Consider the following 12,086-nt stretch of genomic DNA (forward strand, 5'->3'; position numbering starts at 1 on the left):
CCCAGGAAATACTTCGCTAATACAGTTTATTTTTTGTTAATTTAAACCTAAACAATATATTAAACCAATGAAATTGATCAAATTAAATCTAGATATTTTAAAAACGAAATATAAATACGTAATAGTTGATTATATAATCATTAATATTTTGCAACATAATTTAGTTTGCAACTGCTGTTAAGATTATCTGAGGCAGTCGTTTAAATTTTAAAAATAACGAAAAAAATAAAGTGATAAAGAAATTGCCCATTAATTTATCGCTTTATATTCGGATCTATGAACGTAATCTTCTCAAGTGGTATTAAATTTTTAAGAGGAAATATATTATTAAGGAATAGTGCCCAATTGACTTGAGTGTGGTTAAGACTTAAATAATCAAATTTTTAAGAAGACCTTAACGCTTTTTTATCCATGCGTCATAAATATTCCAAGTCTTCTTTTATTTTATATGAATTTAAATATATATTCATTTATACAAAATTTAATAATTAAAAAAACTTGTTAACTTTTTTAGCTCCATAAAAATGCTCCTTTTTTGGATTTAGAGAGCAGTTATTCAAATTGACGATTATAGGGAGCCAGAAATGTTTTTATATGAAAATGATATATATTTTTACATGTTTATAAATTATCAACATATTATAATTTTAATTAATCCTATTTTTTAGAAAATTACAATAAATCTGTAGAACTATCAGAGGGTATCATTTTTCTACAAAGTTGAAATTCTAGTATAGCATTCAATATTTTATGGTTTTCATAAAGACAGATGGTTTTGTCACTCAAGTGGAGAGCTTAAAGTTTCTTTTCAAATAAAAGTGATAGGCTTAAAAGTATAAGTAGTATATGCAGAAATACAAAATGATTCACGTTAGCTAGAAAGAGATTTTCCAAAACATGCCTCACTTCCAAATCTCAGTATCTCTTTAAATTATTGAAACCAATGTCGTCAAAAAAACAACACCTTTTAGCTTTACAAATTTCTTGAGCTGAGGGTTTTGTAATAAAGCCTTATTTAATAAAATAATGCTTAATTATTATCCGTTTCAATGTAACGTTTTTTTAAACAGACTCGTAAATTGACTAAATACTGTAACCTGTTATTCAGTAATATTGTTTTCAGATATTCTGCGTGAAGTAACAGAAGTACAATATCGCTGCTTAATGAATGGTTCAACTAAATTAAAAAACAAACATAGAAAAACAAGCAAAAAAGATGGTGCTTTTTTAGAGAAATTCGCACAACAATGTTATATCGTATTGTAAGTCTCATTTCATCTCGACTTTAGTATCAGAATCGACAACAGTACCAAATACTAATTTCTACAATAGTATGTACGAGCTTTTGCGATGATATTCTATTGATACCACTACAACATTCCTGATCTAAAAACTTCTTCTTTTTTTTGAGTCCAGCGGATTTCAAAACCAAAATTTCTAATGAAAACATAATTTCCAAAAATGAACACGATCTCTGGGAGTTTGAGAAATTATTACATCCTATAGAGTGTAAATATGTTTAGGAGTAAGAAAGATTTTAAATTTCAATTCAACGTTCGCTTGAAATTAATGAAAAATTTATTTTATTAAAAAAAAAAAAATAAAAAAAAAATAAGCAAGTATTACAAAAAGCATATTTGGATAGCATTGACGCAACTATAACGAAGTAAGTTTCTCACTTCTCAATGAACTATTTAACTTCTTTATTAAAACTGGAAATCTGACTGGAGAATTGTGAAATTAATATCTTTTACTACGGAGCTAAATATAGCTTGTACTTATTATTATTATCATCAAGAAAGCGTTATCAATCACTATATTCCAAGAACATTTTTGTAAAGCCTATTGCTATCACTGCAGACGCGCAATAATTTTTACCAAACCAACAACACTGCACTGATTCGCTACTGGATTTTGTAACAATAAACCATTTTTATAATCTAACTTTTATCATTTCCTGTCTAATATTGAATACATTATCGTGAGTAACGTTGCCCTAACATAAACGATTACTTATCAAATGATAGCATTTAAAGATCATATGTATTATAATCAGGAATGTTTTCTATTCGCCTGTGTTCTTAAGACCTGATAAGTAGTTGGCTGTGTAGCATCCAGTTTATCGTAGTAAGTAGATAAAGGTTTATGGCTTTGTAAATCACTTTTCTAAAGGAACGCGGAGATGAGGATTATATAGACAAAAATATCCTGTTAGAGATTTTTTTTTTTGTGACTTTTTCTTACAATCTTTCTTATTTTAAAGAAAATTACTCAATTTTTTTTTTTTAAGATAATTTATTGCGATCAGGTCCAATTATCACGGGAAATCTTTGTTTTGTGGTTCTCACGGCCGGGAAAAATGTTTTTCTCAGCAAATGGTACCACTTTCTCACTGTTTGGTGTGTAAAGAAAATAGAAAATCGCAATTAGCTAAAACTTCACTTTTAGATTAGGACTACCAGCGAACTTTTGACTTGTGACGTAGGATCGAAATCCCTGAAAAGAAAATACCAATTTATTGAATAGGTGAATTTCTTTTGCATGAAATTTTCTCAAAGATGCTCCAACGACTTTTCTTAAACTTTTTTCCCTAGATAAGGCAATCTTGGATTAAGAAATAGTATTCTTCCCTCTAATGTGCCTTTTCAGAAATATGTACGATTCTATGGGTTTTACATTAAAAAGGACATTAAATGTCTATCTGAAATTTGTAGTTATTATAAAATGCCAAAATTTTACAATCAATTTTATTTCACTTCTTTGAAAATGTCTCTTACGAATTTCGTTTTGTGCACTTTTGAGTTCTAACTTAAAAATGTTTCGAAAATGACAGCAACTCAAAGGTTTTTGTACAGGAAGAGAAAGAAACTAAATTCTTTCTTTTTTTTTCTTTGCAGTAGGTTGTGGTTGGCTAACTGCACAAATTAGATCTATATCTCTTTTTAAGAGTACAAGATACCGTTAGAAGTAGTTCGCCAGGTCTTTCTCCACAACGCAATGCTATCAGACTGAGACAGTACTGTATGATAGACATTCTCTACAAGAGAAATTCAAATTGTCTTGTACAAAGTTGATGATCCAAATCTTAAAATGGGCAGAATTAAGCGGGAAAAAACGCGGATAAAATCGTTGAAAATGTTCTCATTATGAGAAAAAAAAAATTGTTCTTTTGTAGCATAACTTGGTTTTTGGATATACTACTCAACAATGGAGTAATGGCTAGTCAATCTATGAAAGGGCTAATCGTTGGCAAAATTTCATTTACAATTTTTTCACGTTCATAAATTACTTCAGTAGGAAACTAAATTAGGAAGCTGTATAAGATGGTGCATAATTATAAAATTTTAATTCATTTACTTTATTACGATATGATTCATTCAAATATTCCTGTTTTAAAATTTATAAATACACATTAAACCATAATGCAACAGATTACTCAACATCTTATAGAAATTAAATATTTCATTATAATTTTTAATTTAATATGTAGTTCTAAATGAGCTAGCCTTTTACTATGTAATGTAAGCAAATAATAATGTTAAAAAATTGCAAGTATCGAGCTGATACTTGAGTATTTAAGTTTTAAAACAATGAAGAGACCATTAATATGAATGAAAAAACAAATGAACTTATCCAACCGTAAAAATGTAGAATTTCCGTCAGAAGTTCTTTGTGTGAATCATTTTGGAAAGGTTAATGGCACTTAAATTACTGTAGGATGTTGTGTTCGGCATGATTCGAGGCAAATAGCGATTTGTAGTTAATAATGGTGATAATGACCTTTATTATTTTATTTCTTTATTGAAGTGTGGTTGGAATTTACTTTAGGTAACATAATTTATTGGTATAAGGACCCATTTTTATGTGCAGAGAGTTTAGAATGTAACTATCTATTAGGGGAAGTTTTGTTGCCAATTTTCTAGAAGTGATTTCATTAAACTGGTTTGACGAATAAACAAAAGCGAAAGTAAAATAAGTAATAGAGACCTGCAAAGCTAAATATGTAATATGGTACTCGGTTCGATTCCCGGACTAGGCCTTTGATTCTATTTATAATGTTTATTGTGAGAACTTGGTGGTCATGTGCTTGCTAATCGTCTCCGTCCACGACACCACGATTAGTAGTTTAGGCCTGAAAAAATAGGCATTACTTTAAAGTGAGTAAATACCCACTAACGGGCAGATATCTTGGACGGAGGCAAATAGCTAGTATACTTAACTTTATTACTTCATTTAACATTTAATACGTACATACGTACGTACCTAGGCCTAGCTAGACCGAAAATCAAACCAAGTTCAGTACCGCAATACAGCCCAGCTTTGCCGGCCATGCTTGTGAAAGCAGTGAGTATAGGTTTTGGATTCATAAACCGTGGTACAATTTAGCAAAGCTTTGGTAACAGATATTGGTGGCAGGGATGAATCGGGTGTTAGCAGCTTTTTAATAAATCAGAAATATAGTTTTCTTTTTGTATTTATTACATGATTCTGTTAAAAAATACCGGATTGATAACAAAATTCGAAGATAATATTTTGTGCTTGTAAATAATTTTATAATGAAATTAGCCTTTTTGCTCATTTAGAATTCATTATTTATCATTTATCATTATCTTCCCTACTCAGAATAGATTGCTGTAAGTGTGGTGGTCAATTCTTCTTCAGTACAAGGATGTTATTGAGGTCTAACAAGATCTAACAAATCAGAAATCTGCGATTTTAGAAATAGCTGTAGGAGTACAGAATGTTTGCTTATACTACTATATGGGTGAATGTGCTTAAAACGAATACAAAAGTTTGTATAACGATTAAATTTTATATTTATTTTGATGTTCATTTGAAGGACAAACAAATAATAAAATGAAATGATGAGTAAAAAATGGTTGACAAAACAAAACATTTTAATAATCTTAAAAGCTAGCTGTAAATTTTGTTTTAAGCTGGAAAAATACACTACTTATTGGGTTGAGTGAATAAGTCACAAGTTTTAATACCTAATTTTGTTTATTTGATGTTCAATAATTATGAAAGCACATATTATTTTTTTATTGTTGAAGTTAAAGTGAGGGTAATTGACTTTTTTTTTTTGTAATTTCGGATGTTTCAGAGAACAAAGTACGATAGTTATTCTTAGACAGCATGCCCATCCTATGTGCCATAGATGTAAGGTAGTAGAACAAGCACTATAATGCAAAAAGGTCTAATAAGTATTACTAGGATAAGCTGAGGGTTGGACTGAAAGAACTTTTCTGGCAGTGCAATAACGATAAAGTTCTAAGAACATTTAACAGGCAAATTTGATTAACTCAAATAAAAGACATCCGGAGGTCGTACGTCACTTTTTAACTTTCTATTAAGAAGTCTTTTAAGAAGAAAAGGAATTAATTTCATTTCTTATAACGAGTTTCTACCAAAAATACACGTTTTTTTTTCTCAGGAGAAAAAGTCCCACTACAACTCAAAACATAAAGAAATTTAATATTTCGTTAAAGTGCCAGCTGATGATTAAATGCTAATATTCAGTTCAGTCATTTATTATTAAAACGATTTATTTATTTATTTGATACGTTTTCTCGAAAATAATTTTATTTAAATTTTGCGCCGTAATTTTATACAAAGTTGAATAATCACGTTGTAAATTCTGTGTAGAGTTGCCACTTCACCTTCGAGTGACATTTAGTCAAATGTATGGTTCCTCTTCTTTAGTGTAAACAGCTATTAAATGAGTGCTTAAATCTCTGACTTTCAAGTAAATGGCATAAATGAAAAGGCGAATTTTCAGGAATATTTCCATAATTTGATAGAAAACCAGCTGATTTATTTAAAGTTATTTCATTACTAAAGCCTGTAAAAATGGTATTAGTTTTGTTGAAAAATTCATGACGATAATGCCAGTTTTATAATTTTTTAAGCCAATATGATGGGAAGAAAATTTTCTTTACCCCGGGAATAATTGTTAACCAGAAACGATTTCTTTTAGCCTTTGAATTCCATTAATCTAGATAATCACCAATCACTTAGATTTGAAATACTTTTCATTAAATTTGAATCCAATAAAGAAATTCTGCGAAAGCTGGCATTTTTCAGAAAGCCTTTTCTTTATGGGTAACTTATATTGATGCCAGCCAGCACTTTGACATAGTTTTAAAATACATAGATTGTTAAAAAAAATCACAAGCGAGTTGTGAGTAGTCAAGAAACGAGGGTTAAACTCCAGATTACAATTTTAATGTTATTCTTTGTTATTGAGGATAACAGGGATTTTAGTTCCATTAAACTGATTCATGAGAAATGTTAATTTTAACGCTTTTTTTTTAAAAAAAAAAAAAACAATTTTATAGAGGCAGTATTTTAATTTTTTTTCTCAGCGTAAGAATACTTAAATTCTGTTTAGACAATACTCTGTAGGTTTCGGAGCTTCGCGTCATTGAAATTCTTGGTGAAATAAATTTGTATTTTGTTCTTACATAGAAACTGTACAATTCTTTGTTATTATTATTGTTTTCATTTAAAATATTATCTTGCGACACACATTAAAACCAAAAAACGGGTGGCTTTGTTATCTATTTTAACTTTCACGCAAGCAAAAATTAATGTATTTTTCACATATTGTGTGTAATCTTTTATGTAATTTTACACACAATATTTACTCACGCGAAAAGTAACAAGACATTCTACTAGTTACGTTTAATGCAAACTTAACAACAGCTCAGTGTTCTTAATTTAAAAATACGTGAAAGCACTTATTACAGGCGCAAGAATGCACAATACCTTTTTTGTACGTATTACTTAATTCTAAGATCTTGCCTCTCTTAATGTACAAATATTTCTGCTGTTGCATTCTTCATTTTATTCTGGTGGTATTTTTTAGCCGATATTCTTTATGACATGCCCATTCATCCTCATACTTCAGCCTTCAACAATACAGAAGGCATCTTCTCACCACGTTTTGATCCAGTGTAGTCAAGCCGTTCTATGCAATAAACAGCTACATCACCTGAGCAATGTTCTTGAAATGGAAAACCTGAATCAATGCATGCCTAAACATAACATTCCATCTAATTGAAATCAATTTCCTGCTACTTATATACGTCTATATATCCACGTGCAAGTACCATGAACTCTATATTGACAAATGCAAAAGATGCAACCCGCTTTGCGTATAGGATTCAAAAGGCAGAATAACTACCCAGCTAAATGTTATCCCTCGCTAATACGACTGACTGTTACATACAGCTCTTCTGAACCAGACGTATTTTTACTGCGCCAAATCAAAAAGGTCCGCATAATAAAATCTAATATATATCTTTTTCTTTCTTCTCAAAAAAAAGCCATGATTCCTTTCTTCACTCCATTAGAATCACTCAAAATGTTTTTCAGACTTTAATGATTTCTTTTCAGCTTGCTGCAGACATTATTTTAGATGACTATATCGCGCTGACAACGCTTGGTCATTTTCTTGGCGTTGAAGGATAGTACACGTTAAGGTCTTGCACAAATAATATCTTAAATAGGTAATTAATTTATAAAGTCTAGGTACTGGATGTTGAGTCTGTTTTCGGCTCTGCAGTTCTGACAGTGACTCCTTCTCTTAAAACCTTTGCAGTATAGTTTTTTATTTATTTATTTATTTGTAGCGAATCTATTGAAAATAGCTCTAATTTTCATTATACAAGGCATATTCATAGCTTTATGTGTTGACCTATAACTTTAAATTAAAAATTTTTGAAAGAAAAATTCAATTAAAAAAGAAAATTTGTTTAGAGTGAACCAGTACGTTATTGTACAATGTTAGGTCGTTAATATCACTTTCATAATATGTGCTGAAATTACGCGTTCTATGAAAATCTCTAATTCGGAAGTGCCACTTTTGAGATTTGATTTTTCATTTTTTTTAGAGTTTTTCTCAAAAAGCTTGGGCCAACTACCACTAATAAAACAGAAAATTATCATTAATAACAACTACAGTAACTACAGCCTTTAGGAAATTCATATCACAATTCGAAAGGTTCCTAAAGCAGGCAAAAGTTATTCAAGATCGCTAAGCTCGGGAGAGGACAGATTTTGGCCTTAACTTGGTACCGCAGCGACAATTTTTACTTACATTAGCTCTATAACTTTATTTCTAATAAATTTGTTTAAATAAATTATTATTAGGATTGCCCTGGAGAGAAATGAGTGGGGTATGTAGTTATTTTAGAATGTTTAGGTTTTTTAAGCACTGATAATATTAGGAAGGATGAAATAGGTTTCCAAAAAAAATGTTTAGAATGAATCTTTAAACCTGAAGATTTATACTGAAAGAATGCCGTGAGGTTTAATATCAGATTTTTAGTTTAATGAAAAATATAAAGACCTAGGTTGACATATAAAAATTTCTGAGATACAGAATTGAATGAGCTATAGAGAAGAGGAAAAAAGATAAAATACAGTTATCAGGGTGTTAGTGTGGGTGAATCAAAGTGTCAGACGGACGTTGAGAAGGTGCACAATGAAATATCGAAGTGTCGTCCCATGTACGACCATTGTGTCCTTGGACACCTCCTGTTTTATACCTTTCACTATGGAAATAAAATTCATAACCTCCAAACTAACCTCTTCAACAATTACTCCTTTCTTTTTTTTGTTTCATTTTAATAAATAATAAATAATTAATTTTTTAAAAGCCTAAATTGTGGCAGAAATTTCAACATGTGATGAAACAAGATGTAAAACTTGTACCTCTCATTGCACGCTTCTAAACTTCCACCTCAGTCTGGTTCTTTAAAGAGTCATTGACTTGCAATAGACTTTCTTCACATGCCACATCAGTTGAATGATAAGTATCATCATTTCAATAGCAGGGAGGAAGATCTCGAGGCTGATTAGGTGGCGATGCTTAGGACTGGAAGGTGTTGCAGCAATCATTAAGAGGGAGTCCTGACTGAACAGCCCAAAGGGTGAATGAAGGAGGAAGCCGTCATTTTTGAGAACTAGGGCAAAGTCTTAAGGGTTGGATGCGGATGATGGAGATCTAAAGAAAAGATGTGAAGAGTAAAACGTGGATCGCTAAGGTGCCATACAAATATCCCAAGAGAAATACTTCTAGAGTTTCTTATTTGTAAGGGAAATACAGTTGTCAGTGGTTTTGCGGAAGCCTGAGAAAAGGTGGCAACCCTCTGTGGATGTGTTAACAGATGGGGAGATTTCGGACAGCAAGAACTGAAGCAATAATGCCTTAAAAAGAGAATTCACTATTTTATATTAGCTCAGTTAGCTAACCCTTAGCTTCTTCTTGCACTAACTATTTCTGTGTTATCCTTTACTAGTATTATTGTTCCTCTTTTTTACATATTTACTAGAATTGTATGTTTAGAGATAACGCTTGCTTATTTATTATTAATTATAGAATGATTTCACGACTACCTGCTACAATCCGAAAAACTTTTAAGCTTTTATTTCTATCTTTGTTCTTCCTTTTCGCATTTGCATTGTAAATATGTTAGTTTATTCTATTGTTTATTCGTAATTTAACTGTAACTTGTTCATTTAAACATAAGTTTTTTTTCCTTTTTTATTTTTCAAGTAAACAATAAGTGAGTAGGAAACAGGAAACAGATAGCAAACTGAATGAGAACTAGTAGGTTCCAGCACATGCAGGTAAAAGTAATGATGTACAAATTCACTAATGCACGCAGTAAACCTTCTCAACCATAAAAAATACTTTTAAATATTCTAATTTCCCAGTTTTAAACTGTTTCTCTTTTCTCCTATTACATAAAATGGTAATAAATCGTTCCATTAAATAGACATTGTTGAAAGTTAGTAAACTTTTACTCGATTAATATGGAATACATATATTTTTGTTAGTGATGGAATCGCATGACTTTTGAGTCGCTCGAATAGCTTTTACGGAGAACAAAACTTTTTTTAAAAAATTGGATTGTATTGTAACAAATACAGAAAGATAACACTCTTTAAAATAACTAAGTGGAAACGGGCCAATTTCTAGCAATTTTTAATCTGATAATTTTAAAATCATTCATCGAGGAGTTATTAAGGAAATATTTCTGCACTTTAAATCTCTTTAAATCAGCACAAAATAATTCAAATAAGAGTGATAATTATTGTAATATCACACTTTGCGATATTTAAATTTCTCCATCCTTGAATTTTTACAACTCTTTTGATTGGCTACTATACTGTAAACCATAACACTGCACTGTAATAATGAGAGGGTGCTAAATATTGCGGAACATTTATAAATGCCTAAAAGAAGAGACCATTAGCAATCAAAAGTTTAGTTAGGAAGATATTCATATATATTGTATAAACGTTAAGGAAAATTAACTTTGTTGAATTAGTCGAAAAAGAGGTTAATAGTTTATAACTTTCTAGTGGGAGAGCATGATGGTCCGATTGTATGATAGTGCTCCGCCCAACAACCACAATAAAAGAAAAAAAAGATAAAAAAAAGTTATCACTAATGGCAGTAACAGTAAACTATAGATGTAAGAAAATTAATATCTAAAGATAACCTTTAACTCCGAGTGGAAATTGAATTCAGTAAATTAATGGTTTCAAAAGACAAATTTTGGCAGATACTCAAGTCTAGCAGTGACGATTTTTCTTGACCAATATACCAAAATTGAGTTTCCTGCAACTTTTTCGTTTTTAGACAAATTTTTTCCACCTCACAAGATCATTTTTAAAAGCATTTTTTTCGTGTTTGGATGACTTCAAAAGTCTGTGATATCTTAATTTTTAAAACTTGATAATATCGTAATACTATTTTCTGTTAATAACTTACGAAAAAGGTTAAAATTCAAAAACAAATAATTTAATTTCCTTAAAACTGGTACTGCTCAAAATGTAAATTAGATGATTTAGTAAAAATTTGAATTTGAGCTGAACTTTTTTACCAAAACTTTCACACGTTCAAAAAAAAAAAGAAGTTAATTATTATTGCAACAAATCATAAATATCATGCCAAACATAACTCTAGTTGAAAACCTAATGCTAATTAGGAGATGGGTGAACACATTGTTTATTACCTTGCTGTAAATTTAAAGTGCAATATTTGCATACTAAACAAAACCTCTTTTATGAAACCAATTCGTAATTTAGCTACAATGCATTAAAGTAGGACACCAGCAAACTGTAGACATACATCTTAATGTAAATTATTGGCAACTTTAAATCGAAACCAACACTACAGTATAAAGGTAAGAAATTATATTTATTCCGTAATTTATATTTTTCTCAAGGATGTCTTTTTTTTTGTATTTTTATTACCACCTGCATTTCAAGGTGTTCATCTGAAATTCTTTGTAACTGGAATGAAGCATTATCTATCATGAAATATCTGGAATAACTGATAATTTTTTTAAAAAATGTAATAACTATACATTTCTAACAATTTATATTTTTGTTTTTTAAAGTCTTTGTTAACTTCTTATGGTACTCTTTAACATAAGGAGCAACCAAACAAGAATACTGACTTGAGTTCAAACAAAGAAACTGAAAGAAAAGGAATGAGAAAACAAAGAAACTGAAATAGATTTAGAGTTAGAAAAAGCAAAAAAGGCGTTTTATGAATGGCGACTGAGCTAAACACACTTTATCATAACTAAAATCGATCGATGGAAAAAAATAAAAATAAATAAAACTCTTAATTAGGGATAGCATCAACTCTGAAATAATTTTCCACAACGCGGACTGAAATTCTTTTTTCCCTTTTCCCAAACTCCTCTTAAGAAAGAAAAAGTTAGAGAGAGGTGGAGTTTTCTTTGGAATTATCGGTTATGACTTCAATTATCTTAAATTTTAACTAATTTTTCTTTTTTTCACAAGAACTGTTTCGAAGGTTTCCTGTTTGTTCCAACAGGAATATTAAGGTTTATTGTTATTGTGTAAGGTTTACAAAATAACTTTTAATAAATAAATTAAAAAAAGTGATTTCTAAAGAAACATAATTACATACTAAAAACAACAAACCTAGCACTTGGTGAATACAGAGCGAAATTGCTCGGTTCACCTGGCATTCATGTGTAAACTACCTGGATGAGGATAGCTACCTACTTGGTTGGAGCAACATCGAAAGAATAAAT

General features: G+C 30.2%; 2 protein-coding genes across 4 annotated transcripts in view; one reads left to right on the forward strand and one right to left on the reverse strand.

The window, feature by feature from the left end:
* LOC141449116 (ATP-sensitive inward rectifier potassium channel 12-like) overlaps positions 1–12,086 on the reverse strand; it is a 32,865-nt gene that overhangs the window by 19,939 nt on the left and 840 nt on the right. The window lies entirely within an intron of this gene.
* The window catches only part of LOC141449121 (uncharacterized), a 109,739-nt gene continuing 108,721 nt past the window's right edge, over positions 11,069–12,086 (forward strand). For both annotated transcript variants that reach the window (XM_074118215.1, XM_074118216.1), the window contains exon 1: positions 11,069–11,201. The gene's annotated coding sequence lies outside the window, so the exon portion shown is untranslated. The remainder of the gene's footprint in view (positions 11,202–12,086) is intronic.

This window comes from Rhodnius prolixus, unplaced genomic scaffold, assembly GCF_049639745.1.
Source record: "Rhodnius prolixus isolate KJV_2025 unplaced genomic scaffold, Rpr scaffold_2, whole genome shotgun sequence".
Classification (NCBI taxonomy): Eukaryota; Metazoa; Arthropoda; class Insecta; order Hemiptera; family Reduviidae; genus Rhodnius; species Rhodnius prolixus.